We start from the raw sequence: 17,935 nt of genomic DNA, 5'->3' as shown, positions 1-17,935 counted from the left end.
CAGTCATCTTCTTACACGTTCACTGGGTCCCTGCCTTTCAATGGACAGAACTTCAGGGAGCTGCACTAATGGGTACTGAACAGAATATACCATATTTCTTTCTTCATATTCATGGAGTGTGAAAATCTGCTCAAGAAATTGCTGATCCTCAACCCCAGTGAGAGAGGCACTTTAGCAGAAATTGCGAATGACCCGCAGATGAACAGGGACCATGAAGAGGAACTGAAGCCTCATATCAAGCCACCTCCTGACTGTAGGGACCCCTGGCTGAGTTGATGGCATTGACCTTATCCAAAGAGGCAGCCAGTTATGTCTCCAGCAAAAATGAGTTTATTCGCAATCAGCAAAGAATTACAATTTGAGGTCTGCAACCATGGCAAGCCATGTTGAAGACTCCAGCAGCAGAGGGAGGAGAAGCTTGTATAGAGGGGAAGAAGAAGTTGGGCGGTCTGTTGTACACAAAGAGTCCGTTGGAGGAGACTGGGAGTGTGAAGTGTAGTGGCTGAGTTGTGACAGTCTCACTGGCTGAGCTTCTTGCCAGTCAAGAAAGGAAGTTTCTTTTCTTCCTGTTGGGCTCTGCTATCAACATAGGGTGTGAGAGCTCCCACTTTGACCTCCTGACTCCATTGTAACGAGGTTTCCAGTAATTAATTTCCACAATGGTGTCTATGGGCTACACATGAGATGAGATCCAGGACTCATTGATGGGCCAGGAGTATGATGAAGTGATGGCCACTTCTCTGCTCCTGGGCTACAAAAGACTGGAGCTGGAGGGCTACACCATCACCATAGAACCCCTGCCATCAGCTGGGCCAGCCAACAGCTGCAGTCCTTCCCATCCTGCACGCCACAGCATAGGGTGTCTGCAAACCCAAAGCAGAGAGTTTAAGCCATTTCCACCTTTAATTCCTACTATAAGAGTTTGTTAGTGATGTTGAATGGATTCCGACTCCTAGTAACCCTGTGTACAGCAGAGCAGAACCCTGCTTGGTCTTTTTACACCCTACTCTCGCCTTCTGGAGCTATATCAGTCAATGCTCCACTGCTGTTCATAGGGTTTTCATGGCCAATTTTTTCAGAGGTGGGTGGCCAGGCCCTTCACCCTAGTTTCTCTTCATCTAGAAGCTTTGCTGAAGCCTGTCCATCATGCGTGACCCTGTTGATATTTGAAATACTGGTGGCATAGCTTTCAGGATTGCAGCAACACCCAGCCACCACAGTATGACAATTGACAGATGGGTGCTGGGTTCCCTGACTGGGAAACAAACATGAGCCATGGTGGTGCACCAAATCTTAACCACTAGCCCACCAGGGCTGGCTACTATAAGAGAAGCAACACAGAAAATCAACAGCCTGGGGAGGGCCAGGAGTCAGGGCTGAAGTTCATCAGCATCACTTTTCAGAAAATCAGTGGCCTTCATAGGAAGACATCTGTGTTTCAGGTCAGCTGGAAAGACCAGGCAGGAAGCTCAAAGAGAGTGAAGCTATCAAACATCCAGTGGTGGTCAGCTAAGACAAGAAACAGTGTGGGGAATTCAAGCCATGCTTCCTGTACTTTGTGGAGCATGAATATCATAAGCTCCATGGAGCCCAACAACATGGTGCAGGAAGTCGACCAGGTGTGGGACACAAATAGTGTGGGTAGAAGCAGTGCAAGAAATATATGCTGCTGTTTGTGCATGGCAAGCCCAGCTGAGAGGACTTTGTACAGTGGAGGATGGAGGTGTACAAATACTGTGACATTCTCTCCATGGTTTTCAGACTAAGATGCTATCTGGCACCTCCATGGCCTTCAAAAGCATTGTGTCCAAAATAACTGCTGAGCTTAAAGGATGGCCAGGATCCACCTGGAAGATAAGAGGAGAGGTCCATTGGACCTAGGTGCAGGCCAGCCCCTCCACCCTCACCTGGGCAAAACTTCAGAGACTAAGTTGTTTTTCCTTCTCCCTTCTCCTACTCTTGTCCCTCTTTTCTTCCGTGTTTATGGGTGAGAGGAGATGGTTCAGGGTTTCCTGCTAGCCAACTGAGAGGACACAGTGGAATGACCCCATAGGGGAAGGACTCATTACTCCTCGGCCTTAGGGAAGAGCTGGAAGGGAGTTAGCTTCACCAAGGACTTTCAACAGCTGACTCTGGTTCTGCATTCACAGCAGCTCCATGTGCAGGAGCAGGTTTCTGTTGTGTTCAGCCTCCAAGCTTCAAGAGTCCAAAAGAGCATTTGGTTGCTGAAGAGTAGGAGTCACAAGCATTTCTGGTAGTCTATCATAGGGTACAGTAATCTTCCTACAGCTCAAAAAAGAGGTTTCAGGAGAATTCAAGGGCATGGGTGGATCATCTATTCTTCTTGAGAGCCATTTTTCCCATTTCAGCTGCTGGTGCCAGTTTCCTCTCTGCTATCTGAGGACAGTTTTGATCTTGTAGCCGACACTGATGGATTTGTGGGAGCTGCCTAGAACTCTAAATAGCTTTGTTTCTTCCAAATCTTATAGTAAAATTGATGTTCCAGAAAGATGTGCTACAGATATTATGCTCTTTTGAATCCTCTGTGCACAGAATTGGGGATGTGCCTGTGTGGCTGAGTTTCCTGTCTGTATAATGTAGGAGTTGGGCCTTCCACTGTGATGTTTTCTCCTTTTGATAACAGTGGCATGGAGCAGTGGCTCTAAGAGGCCTGCAAAGGTATGGGTTATTCAGCTAGTGTGAGGGTCCAAGGAGCACTCTGAGGTAAGCCGGATGTCCTGGGGGTCCAGAGGGAGGATTTATGGTAAGAGACGGCAGCGTGGCTAGACTGAGGGGATAGAGGGAAAGGCGGCTTTGAAAGGGCAAGTTCTAGGTTCTCAGGTAGTGGGTATTTTCATTTTAGGCCATGAATTGATGGTTTCAGATGCCCATCAGGGAGCTTCTGCATGGGTTCATAAGAAGCCCAAGCAACCAAGACAGATTTTATTCAGTAATAACTATTGCAGTATGGAAGTGTGGAAATTAATAGTAGAAATCTTAACACAATTGGTGTTAAGGCCTGTAGGGGGAGCTCTCACACCCTATCACACATCCTCAATTAAACCAAACAGGAAGAGATGTTTGCATATTGGACAGCAAGTAAAACTACTTTACTATTGAAGGAACATTTCTCTCCCCACCTGGCAACAGCCCAGCCAATGAGAAATGCCACAGCTCAGCCAATGAGAAGCCATCGCTGCCCTGAACTGTTACTCTCCCCTAATGGACTTTCCTTTACAATAGCCCCTCCCTACTGCCCCCATTTTCTCTATAAATGTAGTTCGCCTTTTGTGTTTTCTGGATTTGCCTACGGTTTGCCATAGCATGCAGATTCCAAATTGCAATTCTTTTGGCTATTCCCAAATAAATTCATTTTGAGATAAAATAACAGGCAAATTTCCTTTTTAAGTTGACAGAAGAGAGTCTAGTGTAAGTTCAGCCCAAATTCAACTAGTGCAGAGGTAACTACATGTTTTAAAGGGAGGATGAGGGAATGGGGAGAGAAAGCAGGGAAGTGGAAATTTACAAAAAGCAGGAAGGAGGATTGGTCCATATGACTAGGCTATCTGGGTTTGCTAACTGCTTGTGGACACTGGCTCCCACTCTCCTAGAGAGACTGGGAGACAGGGACCCTATCTTCAAGTGTTGGCTGACACAAATGGTAAATTCCTTTGTGAGCTCTGAGTTTTCCCAGGTAGGAACTTCAAAGGAGAATGGGTCATCCCAGGGACACAGCCTTGAGTTGTTAGAAATGATGCTAGAGTTTGTTCAAGTCTCTTAGGTAGGGTGGTAAAAGAAATCATTTGTGCTGGGAAACTACAGTCTTTATAGGCCAAGGTTGATGGTAGTGAAGAATAGGGCTCAAAGGAACCTGATTTTTGTCAAGGAATCTTTGTCAAAACTTCATATGAATAGGTGAAAAAGTTAACATCAATGCAACATGGTAGTCAGATTAGAAAAATGGGTGCTAATGTGCATCTCCTCCAAAAATCCCAACCACCACATGCTTTTCATAATAAAAATGAATAAAGCAAAACCAGCAGCCATGGAAAGGACTGCAGGCCCCAGTGGCTATTACTGGAGCCCAGGATGGTGTCAGTGTCCAACCACTGCAGACCTCGGCTGCTGGAGGCTCAGGAGACCTTGCCTTCTGCGGCAGCCTTCTGAGCTTTCCCACCTCAGGACAGTGGTGGGGAGCAGCACTGTAGGTCCTGAGTCAGGAGCGAGGCCCACCGACTGTGCCTGGGGAGGAGGCATGTCTCCTGAGGAGCCTTAAGGAGAGGAAACAGACTGGGTTGCAGAAGATGGACTGAGTCCAGGGGGCCAGAGGGAGCAGGGGGTCTCAGAGCACTTGGTGAGTGGCACATGTGAGGGCTGGTTCCTGTGTGTCCTGAAGGGAGTAAGAAATATGAAGCCAAGAACTGGCAGAGGACCATCATGAGGGATACGTGGTGGGCTGGGTCAAGGGGTTGTTGTCTAGAAACAAAGTGGTCAGCCCAGAGGACACTGTGGAAGGAGATATCAGAAATTTACCTCCTTGTAGGAAAGGAGAGAGAGAGCGAGCGAGGGGCTGGGACAACCAGGGAGGGCCTGGCTACACACATGCACATAGCCACTCACCCACACATAGAGGGTGTGTGTGTGTGTGTGTGTGTGTGTGTGTGTGTGTGAGACATAGCAGGAGAAAGAGAGATTCATTTTGTGAGCTCCTATGTGGTTTAATCTCTCTTTATATGGCCAAAAAAATAGCTGAATTACTCACATAAAACCTGACTTTACATCTCAGATCTGGTCAGAACTAAAAAGCCCCTTATATTTAAAATACATATATTCTCATCAAAGTAAAGCAGGTTCATGTTTAAAGAGTAAAACTGAACAAAAAGCATTGTAATAAAAAGCAACAGCCCCCTAATCTCCCTCCCTTCTTCATCTCTTCCCTCCCCACCCCAGTCTTGTTGCCCGAGGGAGAACTTTGTGACTTTGGGTTTGGTTTTTCTGTGGTTACTTTCTGATGTCTGAATCCTGTGTTTATATCACCATCACCCTCTATTGACTCCCTGCGCTGAGGGATCAGGATTAACTCATTTACACCACCCTCTACGTCCGTTCCCACATGACTCTGTTACAATCCCATTGCCTCCCATGGTCATATTTACATTTTTGAACAATTATCTTTCAACTAAGAAAGTACAAGAAAATCTTCAGAAATGAAGGGAATCAGAGAAATTAGACTACCGAAGGACATTTAATGAGATAAAATACTGGAGGATATTTCAAGCAAAATGACCCCAAGAAAAGAGAAAGCGATGAGACATGTCACACAAGAAACAGTGAGGAGCCACAAAGTTGCCAAAAGTGGTGATTGTTATGATAACTGCTGCTAATGCATCTGTGATTTCTAATATTTCTAGAAAATACTTTCTAGAATAGAAGAAGGAAAAATCGTATGTAAAAGCATCTGAAACAAAACGTCCAGACGATTTCCGCCAAACCTGGGAGTTTGGAGGGAAGAGTAGAAAGGAAGGAAGAGATGTGAAAGCAAACTCAACATTGTGTCTCATTCAGAAGTGACCAGCACGTCTAGCCACTGAGAAAAAATGCAGGTTCATGGATTTCTAAGGGGAATGGATTAGGTTATAGAACTTTCAAACCACTAGAGGGCACACAGAGAAAGAAAACTGTACAATCCACCCAGTCAGAAAAGAAAACATACAACAAAAAGAAATCACTTTTCATAGGAACATAAAGTTAGGAGAAGAAGAAGTCAGAGCAAATCAGTAACCACAAAAAATGTGACAAATTACATTCTCCTATTAAAATATGGAAACTTTATCTTGTGGCAGAAAAAAAGTCTTATGCTTCTTATAATAGATTACAGTAAGGATGAAAGGAGCAAACACTAACTATATACCAGACACCGTTCTAAATGCTTTATATATAGACACTTATTTATCTAGAGATATATCTAAAACAAGATCACAGAGAAGGCTTGTAACAAAGGGATGTGATCAAGCACACAAAAAGTATTCTTCTAAGTCATTCTTTCATTAAGAGGAAAATGAAACTAAAATGACAGACTACTTGGAAATAAACAATAATAAATAAACCTTACATGGGATGGGCTCTAGGGGATACACAGTGAATAAGGATGAACCTTAAAGACTCTGTTAGAGAGAATTTGTTAGAGTGACACAAAGGAAATGAGGCCATAGGCATGTCAATCAGATGCCAAAACAGAATAATAAAATGACCTCTAAAAGAGTAGAAGGAAAAATCTAAAAGACAAAAGCAGATATCAAAGAACTAGGAAAATACATAGATTTGTTAAATAAAAACAATAGCTTTTTCTTTCAAATGGTAAAAAAATAAACTATTTTTAGCAAGACTTCAAAAGAAAGAAGGAAAGAAGGGAGGAAGAAAAGGAGGAACACATAAGTAATATCATAAACAATAAAAGGAATATACCACCAGATATAGAGGCTAAAAATTATGAGATTATCATGCATAGTTTAAACCAATAAATATGAACAATATATGAAAACATAAATGAAATGAATAATTTCCAGAAAAACTAAATGATCAAAATTGGCAAGTTTGTCTAGGCAGAGAACCTGAATAGAATACACTTCTACAGTGGTTACACATCTGCTTCTCCCAAAGGGCTTGTCCAGATGGTTCTCTAAGTTACTCGATCAAACAAACAGTTCTGTGATATTTAAAAAACTTAGCAGAGAAGATGGAAAGCTTTCTTACTTTTTCTAAGATGACTGCACAATCTTTATTCCAAATTGGATAAAGAAAACACTGAGGGAGAAAAAAAGAAAGATAAATGAAAGAAAATTATATACCTATCTCATTCATGAATATGGAAGACAAACCCTAAATTAAATATTAGTATACAAACAGCAGAATATTAAAAGAGTAATACCCATGACTGAGTAGAATTTATTGGAGGAATACAAGAATGGTTCAGCATTGGGAATTCTATTAATGAAACTCATTTCACTAAGGACAAAAATTATTAACTATCAAGTTAATAGATGTTTAACAAGCAATTGATAAATTAGACAACCATTCCATATTTTTAAATTCCTTTCAGTAACCTAGGAATAGAAGGAAAAGACTCGATAGTGTATCTTTTAGAAAACATGTAGCAAACACCACAGTTAATATTAAAAACACCAGCAGCATTAGCTTTAAAATCCAGAATAACACAAGAATGTCTGCTATCAATGCTATTACTTACAAGTGTTCTTGAGAACCCCAACAATGCAATTTTTAAAAGCATAAATATTGAAATACAAAAGAAAGAATGTATTTCTTGCAGATGATAAAATTGTTTGCCTAGAAAACCCAAGAGAATAAACCGAAAAACTATTCGAACTGATAAGAGAGCTTTAAAGGGTGATCAGGTACAAGATATAAACAACAGGGCAATGATTTTCCCCAGACACTAGCAATAACAAATTAGAACACTCTTTAAAATCCCTTTCATAATAGCACACAATCTGTGAAATAAAATCCAGGAAAAAAGTCTCAACAACTAATGTGGCTGAAGAAGAAAACTAAAAGACTGTGTTGAATGACAAAAAGTGGACTATATTCTTGGGTGGGAGACTAACATGTTATAAGGTGTCAGTTACTCCAATCCAAACCCCAAGATATTGATTTTGAAAAATACAGGAGATGATTCTGAAGTTCATATGGAGGAGCAAATACGTAAATATAGCTCAAACACTTTAGAAAAGGAAGTATAATCAGAAGTGAGATGCCCTTCAGATATCAAATTGTCACTAAAACAGTGTGTTACTGATATGGGAAGAGATAAGTAGGTCAATGGAACAGAACAGAGCCTGTAGAAACAGACCTAACAATGTACGGAAATGCAGTAAGTATGAAGAGGCCGCTTCAGTCGGGGAAACTGGGGTTTTCTCTAACAGGCGATATGATATTTGCTTCGCATGGGAGACTTTATATTCCCCCACCACACACACACTCCTAATGAATATAAACGAAACAAAACCTATAGAATTATTAGAAGAAGATCCTAGAAATATTTGTACCATATGTTAATCATTTAAAACTAAATTTATGTTCAATCATGACACAGACCCCAGAAGCTATAAAATAAATTATTGGCATATTTATCTACATTAAATTTTCATCTCTCTAAGATGAAAGATACCATAAATAAAGTAAAAACACAAGCAATGGGTAAAATATCTGCCTCAATGATTACAGACAATAATTCTGGTCAATATCCAAAATATCTAAAGAATGCCTACAAATGGATAAGAAAAGGCAAACAGTCGAGTATAAATATAAGCATGAGACAGAACAGACAACTCACAGACCTGAAATACAAGCAGACCATAAACATGAAAAGATGCACAACTTCACCAGGATAGGAAAGGGTGCAGTAAAATAAATTTAGCAAAATGCAAAAGATTTGCAACATCAATGTTTATTAAAAAGCGTGTACAGAGATGGGCACCATTGTACTCTGCTTCTAGAAGTACTGATAGGCACAGCATTTTTGCAGGGTAGCCATCAAAACCTTAAATGCATGTTCCCTGTTATCCGGCAATCTTCTTCTGTTCTAAGGACATAATTACACAAATGCACAGAACACATTCACCGAAGCATTTTTTGTAACAATGAATTTCTGCATATCAGATGCCAAGATGGACAAGATGGAAACAGTGCACAGAGCAATGGGAGTGGGGCCCTGTGGAGCGTCCCTTGCAGACTTCAGAACCGAGTCTCAACAGGGACACTGTGTCCATGACTAGCTCTCGGCCCATCTGGGGCAGGTTCTCAGAGCTGCACTCGGCCGTAGGATGTGTGGTGTCCTAGAAGCTCTGCCTCCCTGTTAGGTCACTGGAGTCCCTCACAGTCCGGGGCTTCTGGTTCTGGATTGCGCAGTGAGGGCCTTGGGCGAGATGATCCCTGAGGTCTCACCGTGTTCTTCCGTCTGTGGAGGAGCTCACCTCTGTTTCTAGTCTCTTTGTTGCCGCCTCCGTTTTCCTCCTGGGAGTTGGTGTGTTGTCCCAACTGTGCTTGTTGAGGACAGTGGCCCATGTGCCGTGGAAGGGCCCTGGCTGGCCACCAAATCCACTGCAGGCTTCTCTACCTCCCAGCAGCCCCTCCCCTCCCCCAGCCCACTATTGGACAGACATTTTAGTAGTCACCAGAGGTCAACTCTGAACCACGTTACCCGCCTATTTCTCCCTCAGGCAATTACTGAAAACAGCTTGATTCTTAGTTTCAAACTTCAGAGGGGGCCACCATTTGCCCTCTTGGGCCCTGTGACGGGAACATAGCTGCTCAATTTTAGCTGGGGATTTGCATCCTTACTAGTTCCTAGGCCCAATGATGTAAGTACAGCAGTGAGTGGATGTTCTCACAACTAAGGCTGTGAATGTTCCTTTTTAAAAGTCTTTGTAATGACATTGTCATTTTTACTTAGACATTTAGAAACCTAATCCTGAAAGGACAAAGAGGAAGGCAGAAGGGTCTCCTACAAGGACCTCTAGTATTTGGGAGAAGACACTGTTGAAGCTGATTTTTCTGGCAATGTTTTCCAGATGATCCCATTTTATCTGGGCTCCATCAGGGATGGACTGGGGCTCATCACGACAGTGAGTAGTGCACGGTGCTGAGGAGGCCGGGCGGATGGTCCTGCCAGTTACTGCTCATTTAGGGCCAGGGTCAGGGCACTTTCCAGAAAAGCTGTTTCTAGGCTAATGACTTGTCAAGGTATAATTTTTAAAACAATAATAAATGTGTTTTTAGTTTCTCATAATTTTTAAAACGTGAACAAAGTATAATTTTTAAAAAATTTAAACATGAATCATTCAAATATAAATGAACTTGTGTCAAAGATTTTATTCAACCCATTAGTTCTTGAGGGAATCAATAATATGGTAAAGAGTGGTTCAAAGAGCATTTGAAAAGTTAGGTACATCGAGGCAGCTTAATATAGCAATGTTGGGATAAGATTACCAGCTTATATATGAAGTGGTTAATGTCCCACCTTTTGGGACACCATACCTTTGAGACTATTTTCTCCATTAGACAGAAATTATTCGCAACTCTGTTGGACAAAATCTACAAGTTAAATATGCAAGTGCACTAAGTCTGGGACCTTCAAGTAATAGTAAACAATAGTCAAACCAAGTGCCCTAATAAATAATTAATCCTTATTGTGCCAGTGCCCCCATATGACATTGGAAGGACATGTTGGCCACTTTTTGGCCTTATTTAGAAATTGTAAATAGTTTTCCTTAAAATGGGTTCCCCCGAACAGAACAAACAGGTGCTGTTTGTTCGCCAGAGGAGCCAGGAGAGGTTGTGGACGACACTGTGCAGCCCGCCCATGCTGGGGAAGGAAGCACAGGTTTGATGCCCATGGGCGTGGAGCACCATCTTTAAGAAACAGCCTTATCACTTTTTCTTCCATTACAATCTTTTCGTAACTCAATCTCTGTCAAACTCTAAGTTTGGGCTGGCTCTCTGAAAGAGCATAATGAAGATACATCCACCAGAGCCCATCCACTGCCTCTCCAAATGGATGGCACTCGTGTGAGCACTGTTCTCACAGGGCCTGCATTGAACTGGTGGCTCCTTCACAACCAACTCTCATTCTATACGTCTCTGCATGCTAGGAGAGGATGCTGGCTAATTCTTTACTGCACAGGAATTCCTCTGAGGTGGGAGTATCCAATGCTGATGCCTTTGGGTAGCACTTTACAAGTTACCCCAGAAATGCCTGTTGACCTTGGAGACTTCAGGCTGGTTGGGCAGTGGAAGAGTATGTGCAGCCCCTGCAGCCCCTGACATCCCCCGGGAACCAGCTAAAGATGAGTGCCTGCAGCTCCGAGAGCAATGTGCTTCTCCCTCTCTCTCAGTGTGTGTGTGCTTCACCGCCTGTGTGACAAAAGCACAATGGTGGCACAGGAATTTTCAGTATGAGTTCCTTGGAGAAAAACGAAGGAAAGTATGTAATGAGGAAGGTTCGGGAGCAATGCTTTGGGCTCGGGGGGAGGTTGATGTGAAATTATCCAATCCATTCTTTCTGCCCCTGTTACGAGAGGTTCGGGGATTCGATCGGAGACGTAAAAGACACTTTCCACTCCAAACAAATGGACTGAAGGTATATTTTATTATATAGAGGATAGTAAAGCCGATAGTCTGCAAACAGATCCGAATAGTATTGTCAAATATTAAGAGGGAAAAAACATCAGCTCGACTGGAAAGGGAAAACATCCATATCAGCGGAAGAGAAATGACACAAATCAACCGGAAAGAGAAACACCAGGTTGACTGAAAAGAGAACACATCAGATCAGTTACTTCACATCAAATCAATTACTTCACATCAAATCAATTACTCACAATATTCACACCCCACTGCCGGGAGAGTCCTGTCAATCAACGCGGCTGGGCAAGGATCACACGTCCTGGGCAAGACGTCCCTTCCATAGGTGGAACTCTCACTAGGTCTCAGTTTCCAGCAGTTTTTATACCATCAATAATTTTTTGAGTAAGCAATTACAGAGTTCGCAGAGCAAGCATTTAGTGTTTCCACGCACAAATGGTTATCAGTGGCGTGCGTGCATTGAGCCCCCTGGCTAATATCCCAGCCCAGTAATTGTGTACGTGCATTGTTCTCTTTGGTTATCGTCCTAGCCCGGCACAGATGGCCAGTCCATCCTGTGCTACGACGCTCCAAGAGCCTTGAAATGTTACAATTTGCAACTCTCTCCATGGGAGAAAGGCCAGTTCCTGGGAAAAAGCCAGTCCCCACCACACAGAAAGCAGCTTTATATTTCTTTGTGTGCTGGTGGCTGTAGGTCAATGGAGCGGGCAAACGTGCCTGTACTCATGTCAAGACAGCCCCTGAGCAGTGTAGACCAAAAACCATCTGCCTTAATGACTGTCTCTTCCTTTGTGAGTCAACCCATGTGACTCACCTATGCCAGGTGGAATCTGCTGGTGCCTGAGAATATGCCAAGGGCCAAGGAGACTTGATCCCTGAACTCCAGGGGTCCAAACTGTAGGTGAAAAGAAAATACAGTCACATAAAGACATTTGCAAATGTGCCTCATGAGATATTTTCACAAGTCCAAACTATAGGTAGCAACTTGAAGAGTGACAAGGAAGAGGTTGTGCACAGAGTTCACCCATGAAGACATTGGAAGAAGAAGTGTTGTGAGGACCTTGGCGAAAGAGAACATGGATTGTCAGAGAGAAGAAGTGAGCAGGACACCACATGCAAAAGCATGGGCATGGATGTGAAGGCTGCACGCGCTGGGCTGGTGAAGATTAGGGGCCAAGAATAAAAAGAGAGAAGGCTGGAAAGCTAGGATGGTCACTGAGTGGGGAGATAGAGGTGACACAAATTCCTGCATGGACTCTGAGGATGAGGGAAACATTTTATTTTCAAACTCAGGAGGGGAGATGACTCCCCTCCCTCTCAAGCCTGCCTCTGTGCTCACAAGTTTATCTTAAGCCACCCTTACTGCTGTCTTTTGCCATCCTTCCTTGGCAGAAGAGAAGGATTAATCCACCTACCTGTGAGTTGGATATGACTTTCATTCCATCTCCTCTGGTGTCCCAGCTGTGTGTGAGAATGGCCTTTGTGTTGAGGAAGGGACTCTTCCGCTCCTCTGCCCGGGAATTCCCTCAGACCGTGTCATGGTGAGGGCTGGTGTCCACCAAGCAGAATTGTCCTAACGGACCTGATGGAGAGGCTGAAGCGTGGTGGGTTCTCCACCGTCCAAGGACAGGTGAGGGTCCTTCCTGTCTCACTTATAACCCACCAGGAGTCCAGCGCTCACTCTTTTTTTGAGTACAGGACTTTGTACCTTTCCTGAGGCCTTGGACTGGAGGTGCCCATATACAGCTGGTGAGACGGCCATGGGGTCCTGTTCCTGCTGGGTGAGCACCCTGGTGTGCAGGCAGTGCTAGGTGGGGTCTCCCTCCCACATCCCAGGAAGGCTGTGCCTGGGATCACAGAAATGGACTCTGCCTGCTGCCTTTGCATTCCTGCTGTGACAGTCTCACCTCTCCCCAGGCAGTGTGGAGGACCTCAGGTAAAGGGCAATGAAAAGCAAGGATTAACGTTTCCAAATAGCCCCTTGGTCCAGCTGCCATTTTCCTTCTCTAGCCTGAATCACTTCAGATCCTTTGAACTCCCAGATGGCTCTCAGCTGCCCAGGATGTCGCTCCACTTCCCTGTGTGGCATGAAAGGTCCTTTGGAATTGGGTCCTATCTATTTTTGTCTAGCCTTCCCTTCCACTGGAGCGTTTCATAAACTCTCTCAGCAAGCCTGTAGACTTTTCGTCTCCACACAGCAACCCCCCGCCCTCAGAATGTCTGTCCCCCTCCCCTCACCCTCCTGTTTCCCTGATCCTGTTCAGTGTCCATTTTAAGTTCAATCTGTCCCTGAGCACTCCTGTGTCTCCCCAGCCCCAAGGACCTGCACCCACCATTTGAGCTCACCACTTAGCCCCCTTTACTGTGTAGGACATCTTTATGCATGCATAAGCCCAGGATATATGCACCAGCCTGCCTGAACATGGAGGGTCACCTTCAAGTCAGTGCCCCATAGCTCAGTGTTCTCACCTCCACCTGCTCACCCAGAGCCTGAGCACCTGCCAGGCCCCACCCCAAACATCAGGCATTTCTGAGAGTCTCTGGGGGTGTCCTGCATGTGCTTTAGCTACCCTGTGCCACAGCTCTGATCTGTCCCCTAGGGAGGGTGTCAGTGTGGGGTGCAGCCAGGTGGCTGGCACCTTGGTCCACTGTACTTCTCTCCCACTAATATCAAAGTTGCACCGAGGCCTATGTCAAAATGGGGTGGGTTAGGGTAGTGGTTGCTTCTTCTTTTTTGAGTTCCACTCCATTAGAGTAATCCCAATACAGTGCCCCACTGTATTTCCAAGTTGTGTGTGAACAGCTCTTGTGGGTTTTACTTATGGCAACGCTCCCAGGCTGTCTTCCTTCCTGCTCTTGCCCTGCAGGGGGGAGTATGGCAAGTTAAGAGCTGGGCATCAGCCCTTTCCCAACCCTTAGTTAGCGGATATTCCAGTCCAGTCTCTGTGTCTTTCCCTGTGATGGTTAAGAGAGAAGGGCTAGTCAGGGATGGCCATCCTGCCTCCCTGGATCCCAGAGATCCTGGGCAGCCAGCTGGAGCATTTTCTTCCTGCTCTGAGCCTCTGCAGTTTGCAGTTTCTACAAAGCCCCCAGATACCTTTGCTCTCCTTCTAAAACTTTGGCAGGACACTTTCCATGGAAATTCAATTCATGATTTGCCTCACAGAGACAGGATGTGACAGGGACTTCCTCACTTTGTTCTCTCCATCTCGATTTCTATAGCAAAGGACAGAGCAAGCAGTGTGTGTCTTAAGGTGGAAGGTGGGCGGATAATTCTGTCACAGACGAGCTGGCCCCTCTGTGACAGAGCTGACTCGACTGTCAGCCTGTGTCTAGGGGATCTTAGCATCTGAGACCAAGACACTTACAACAGTTGTCTCCTTTGCAGGGGAGTTGAGATCACCAGGACTCATCTGCCATTTCAGACCTTTTGCTGCTACCTGTCAGGTGTGTGGCTCATTCTCACTGCCTATCTAACTGTCCACCTTGCAGAAATGGAAAGCAGAAAATGACAGCAGGAGGTTTTGGAGAGAGCACAAGATGGGTTGGCACCCTCTTGTCAGCTGAGCCTGGCTGCAGGACAGGGTGTTTCAAGTGTGGCCAAGGGGAGATGCCCATTCAGGCAGTTCCACTGAGGAGGCAGGATTCAGACACATCCCATTTCCACCTCAAGCCATTTCAAGCCTCACTGAGGGTTCCTTCTTTTTTTTTTTTTTGTGAGGAAGATCAGCCCTGAGCTAACATCTGATGCCATTCCTCCTCCTTTTGCCGAGGAATATTGGCCCTGAGCTAACATCCGTGCCCATCTTCCTCCACTTTATATGGGGTGCCACCGCAACATGGCTTGACAGGCCTTGCTTGGGTATGCACGCCCGGGATCCGAATCTGCGAACCCTAGGCCACTGCAGCAGAGTGCACGCACTTAACCGCTAGGCCACCGGGCCGGCCCTGAGGGTTCCTTCTTGGGGTGGTTCATCTTTCTTAGAGGAGACTAGGGGTGGAAATCCTCTTGTGGGCCTATTGAAATCAAACAAAAACAAGCCAGTGGGCATTAACTGAGAGTTTTTCGGGGGCAAAGCATCGCAGCTGGCGCTGGATGGGGAGAAGGTGCAAGAGTGCAGAAGCCCTACCCGGTGGAGCTTACAGCTTCGGACGTGGGGAATGGGAGGAGGGCAATGCACACCACTGTTATGCAGCCCAACCTCACCAAGTAACAAAAGCAAAAAAATAATAATCTTTAAAGAGACACCCAGGGGCCAGCCCCGTGGCGTAGCAGTTAAGCACACGTGCTCCACTGCTAGCAGCCCGGGGTTGGATTCCCGGCACGCCGAGGCACTGCTTGTCAGGCCATGCTGTGGCGGTGTCCCATATAAAGTAGAGGAAGATGGGCACAGATGTTAGCCCAGGGCCAGTCTTCCTCAGCAAAAAAAGAGGAAGATTGGCAGATGTTAGCTCAGGGCTGATCTTCCTCATAAAAAATTAAAGAAATAAATAAAGAGACGTCCAGGAGCTGAAGGGCTGGAAATCAAGAGAACGTCAAGCGTTGTTTAGGAATTGCAGCTGCAGGAGGAGAAAACCGAATGGGGTTGGAGTGGGGCCAGGGAGAAAATGAGGAGGAAGAGGAGAAATGGGCTTCCCCTGGATCTCTTCAGCATTAGTGTGCACAACCCTTATTCCTCCCTCTGTGTCTTCAGGAGGAAACAACCTAGAGGCCCCTAGAAAGCAGGGAGAACATACCCCACCAGCAAAGCTTAGCTCCAGTCTGAGACCCCCTTTCTGGCTGTCCCTCTCCTCACTGGGCCCTCCTTCTTCCCCAGATATCCAGCATGTCCAGTCTCTCACCTTTCCCCACCAGAAATAGACTCTGAAATCCATTTACAGTGTTTCCACTCACAAGGGTACTTGTTTGATAAGGATCAGAGCCTTTAAACCTCAGAGTGAGGTTGGAAGAGGGGTAACTTCAGGCAGCATGTGGGAAGGAGGGCAAGAAGGGCATTCAGCCCCTCTGAAGTCACTTCAGGAAATTGCCAGACTGTCTCCTTCCGATTAAAGGCTTTCAAGGCCATGTCCTTGTGTGTTGGGAGAAAGGGACCATGGGGCATTTGTCTCCTATCCAAGAAGATGCTGTTGACAGGTCTGAGAGAGATTCCAGTTTTAAGTTGTATTATCAGCGGTGGGGTTTTTAGATTTTTATTCATTTGATGGTTGGTTGGTTGGTTGGTCTTGTGGCTGACACCTGTGGACTCAAGCCACTTCTTCAGAGCATGTGAGATGCCATCAGGGTGAGTGTTGCGTCAGGGTCTGTGGCCAGGAAGTCCCTAACAGGGTCATGGTTTGGGGGCTGGAGGACTGAGAATGCACCCAGCCCTGACACACGGCACAGCTGCTGAGGACTCTGTGTCCAGCGAAGCGCTGAGCTTGAGAGGAACCCCCACTCCACCACCTCCTAGCTGTGTGTTCAGGGCAAGTCACTTAGCCTCCCTGGCCTCAGTTTCCTTGTCTGTAATTTGGATCTATTAGTAATAATAATATTAATACTTCTGGTATAGGTAAGCACCTGGTAGATAGTAAGCGCTCAGTTCATGTTAGTTTTTATTGCTGTGGGCATGTGCACATGTATGTGTGTGCCTGTGTTTACAACCTCCTCGCCCTGCACCTTAGTGATGGAAATCACACAAGTGTATCACAACAGAGCACTGCAGTCCCGTTAGTAATTCCACGGTCTGGAACACACTGACTGCCCCCCAGGAGGGGGCACCATCCCCCGGCCCAGGGAAGTTGGAGCATGTGCTCCTCCTGTGAGGCACCCCCAACCCCAGCCATGAGGCCTAACACCCCCTCGCTGCCTTGTGGGAGGACCTGAGTACCACCTAACACAAGTCTTGACTGATTCCTGAGAATCTAGCCGATCCAAATGGATCCCTGTGAGCCCTGTTTGTTTTGGAAGGCGTTAGCTGGTGCTGATATAGCCCTGATGGCTGTGCCCTCCTGGGCTCCATGTGAGAGTCCAGAAAAAAGACTGGGACACAAAAGAGAAGGGGACAGGGAGACGGAGAGAAAATGCAAAGCCGCGTGCACCCCTGCTCTGGAGTCCTTTGTTGCCGGTTTCCAGGCCTGTCACAGACACATTCCTACCATCAACCAAAAGAGCAAGAGGATGGACTGTTGGGCCAGAGCCTGGACTCCGACCCAAGGCTTCTGTTATGCTGGCTATTGGGTAAACAGTGGTTCCAATAGCTTCCAGCCATCAAAATGGCCAAGTCTCCACAGAGGAGACTCCTGCCTCCTCCCCTAAAGGGGCTCTTCCTGAAAAACGAATGGAGCCACCCAACTTGTCCCTTTGCCTACAAGAGGGCAGGGCCCCCAGACACTGGCCACTTGCCTCGCAGGCCCTTGCCCCTCCCTCCGGCTGTATTTCCACCAGCCCAGGGCCTTCCAGCTCACAGTCACTCAGGGACCCCACCCCCGCCGCTTAACTAACTCTCACACCTCCTCTGACCACTCTTCTCCTGCATGACCCAGCAGCTTTTAAAGTCCTTTGTCCACTCCCTGCTGGTAGTATTGCTGATGGCATCTTGGGGGCTCTGCAGCCACAGGACCTCAGGAACATGCGCCATGTGGCAGGTCTGCAGGAGAAGGAAAATCAAGCAAAGGGGTGGGGGGCAGAAGGAGGGAGAGGGGAGACTGAGGTACTGGAGAGTAGAATGGGGGGGTCTCCGATGGAGTGAAAGGAGAGGGGTGCAGTCTCTGAAAGAAGACAGAGAGCAGATGTCTG

The 17,935-nt window shown here is 46.0% G+C and overlaps 1 pseudogene; it reads left to right on the top strand.

Moving 5' to 3' along the window:
* Positions 1-1,565: 1,565 nt before the first annotated feature.
* Positions 1,566-17,935, top strand: part of LOC147911314 (butyrophilin-like protein 9 pseudogene) — a 19,605-nt pseudogene continuing 3,235 nt past the window's right edge.

Source organism: Ceratotherium simum, unplaced genomic scaffold, assembly GCF_057802395.1.
Source record: "Ceratotherium simum simum isolate JZ-2026a unplaced genomic scaffold, ASM5780239v1 HiC_scaffold_43, whole genome shotgun sequence".
NCBI classification, from domain to species: domain Eukaryota; kingdom Metazoa; phylum Chordata; class Mammalia; order Perissodactyla; family Rhinocerotidae; genus Ceratotherium; species Ceratotherium simum.
The sequence above is the reverse complement of the archived record's forward strand: the minus strand, read 5'-3'. Positions and strand labels throughout refer to the sequence as shown.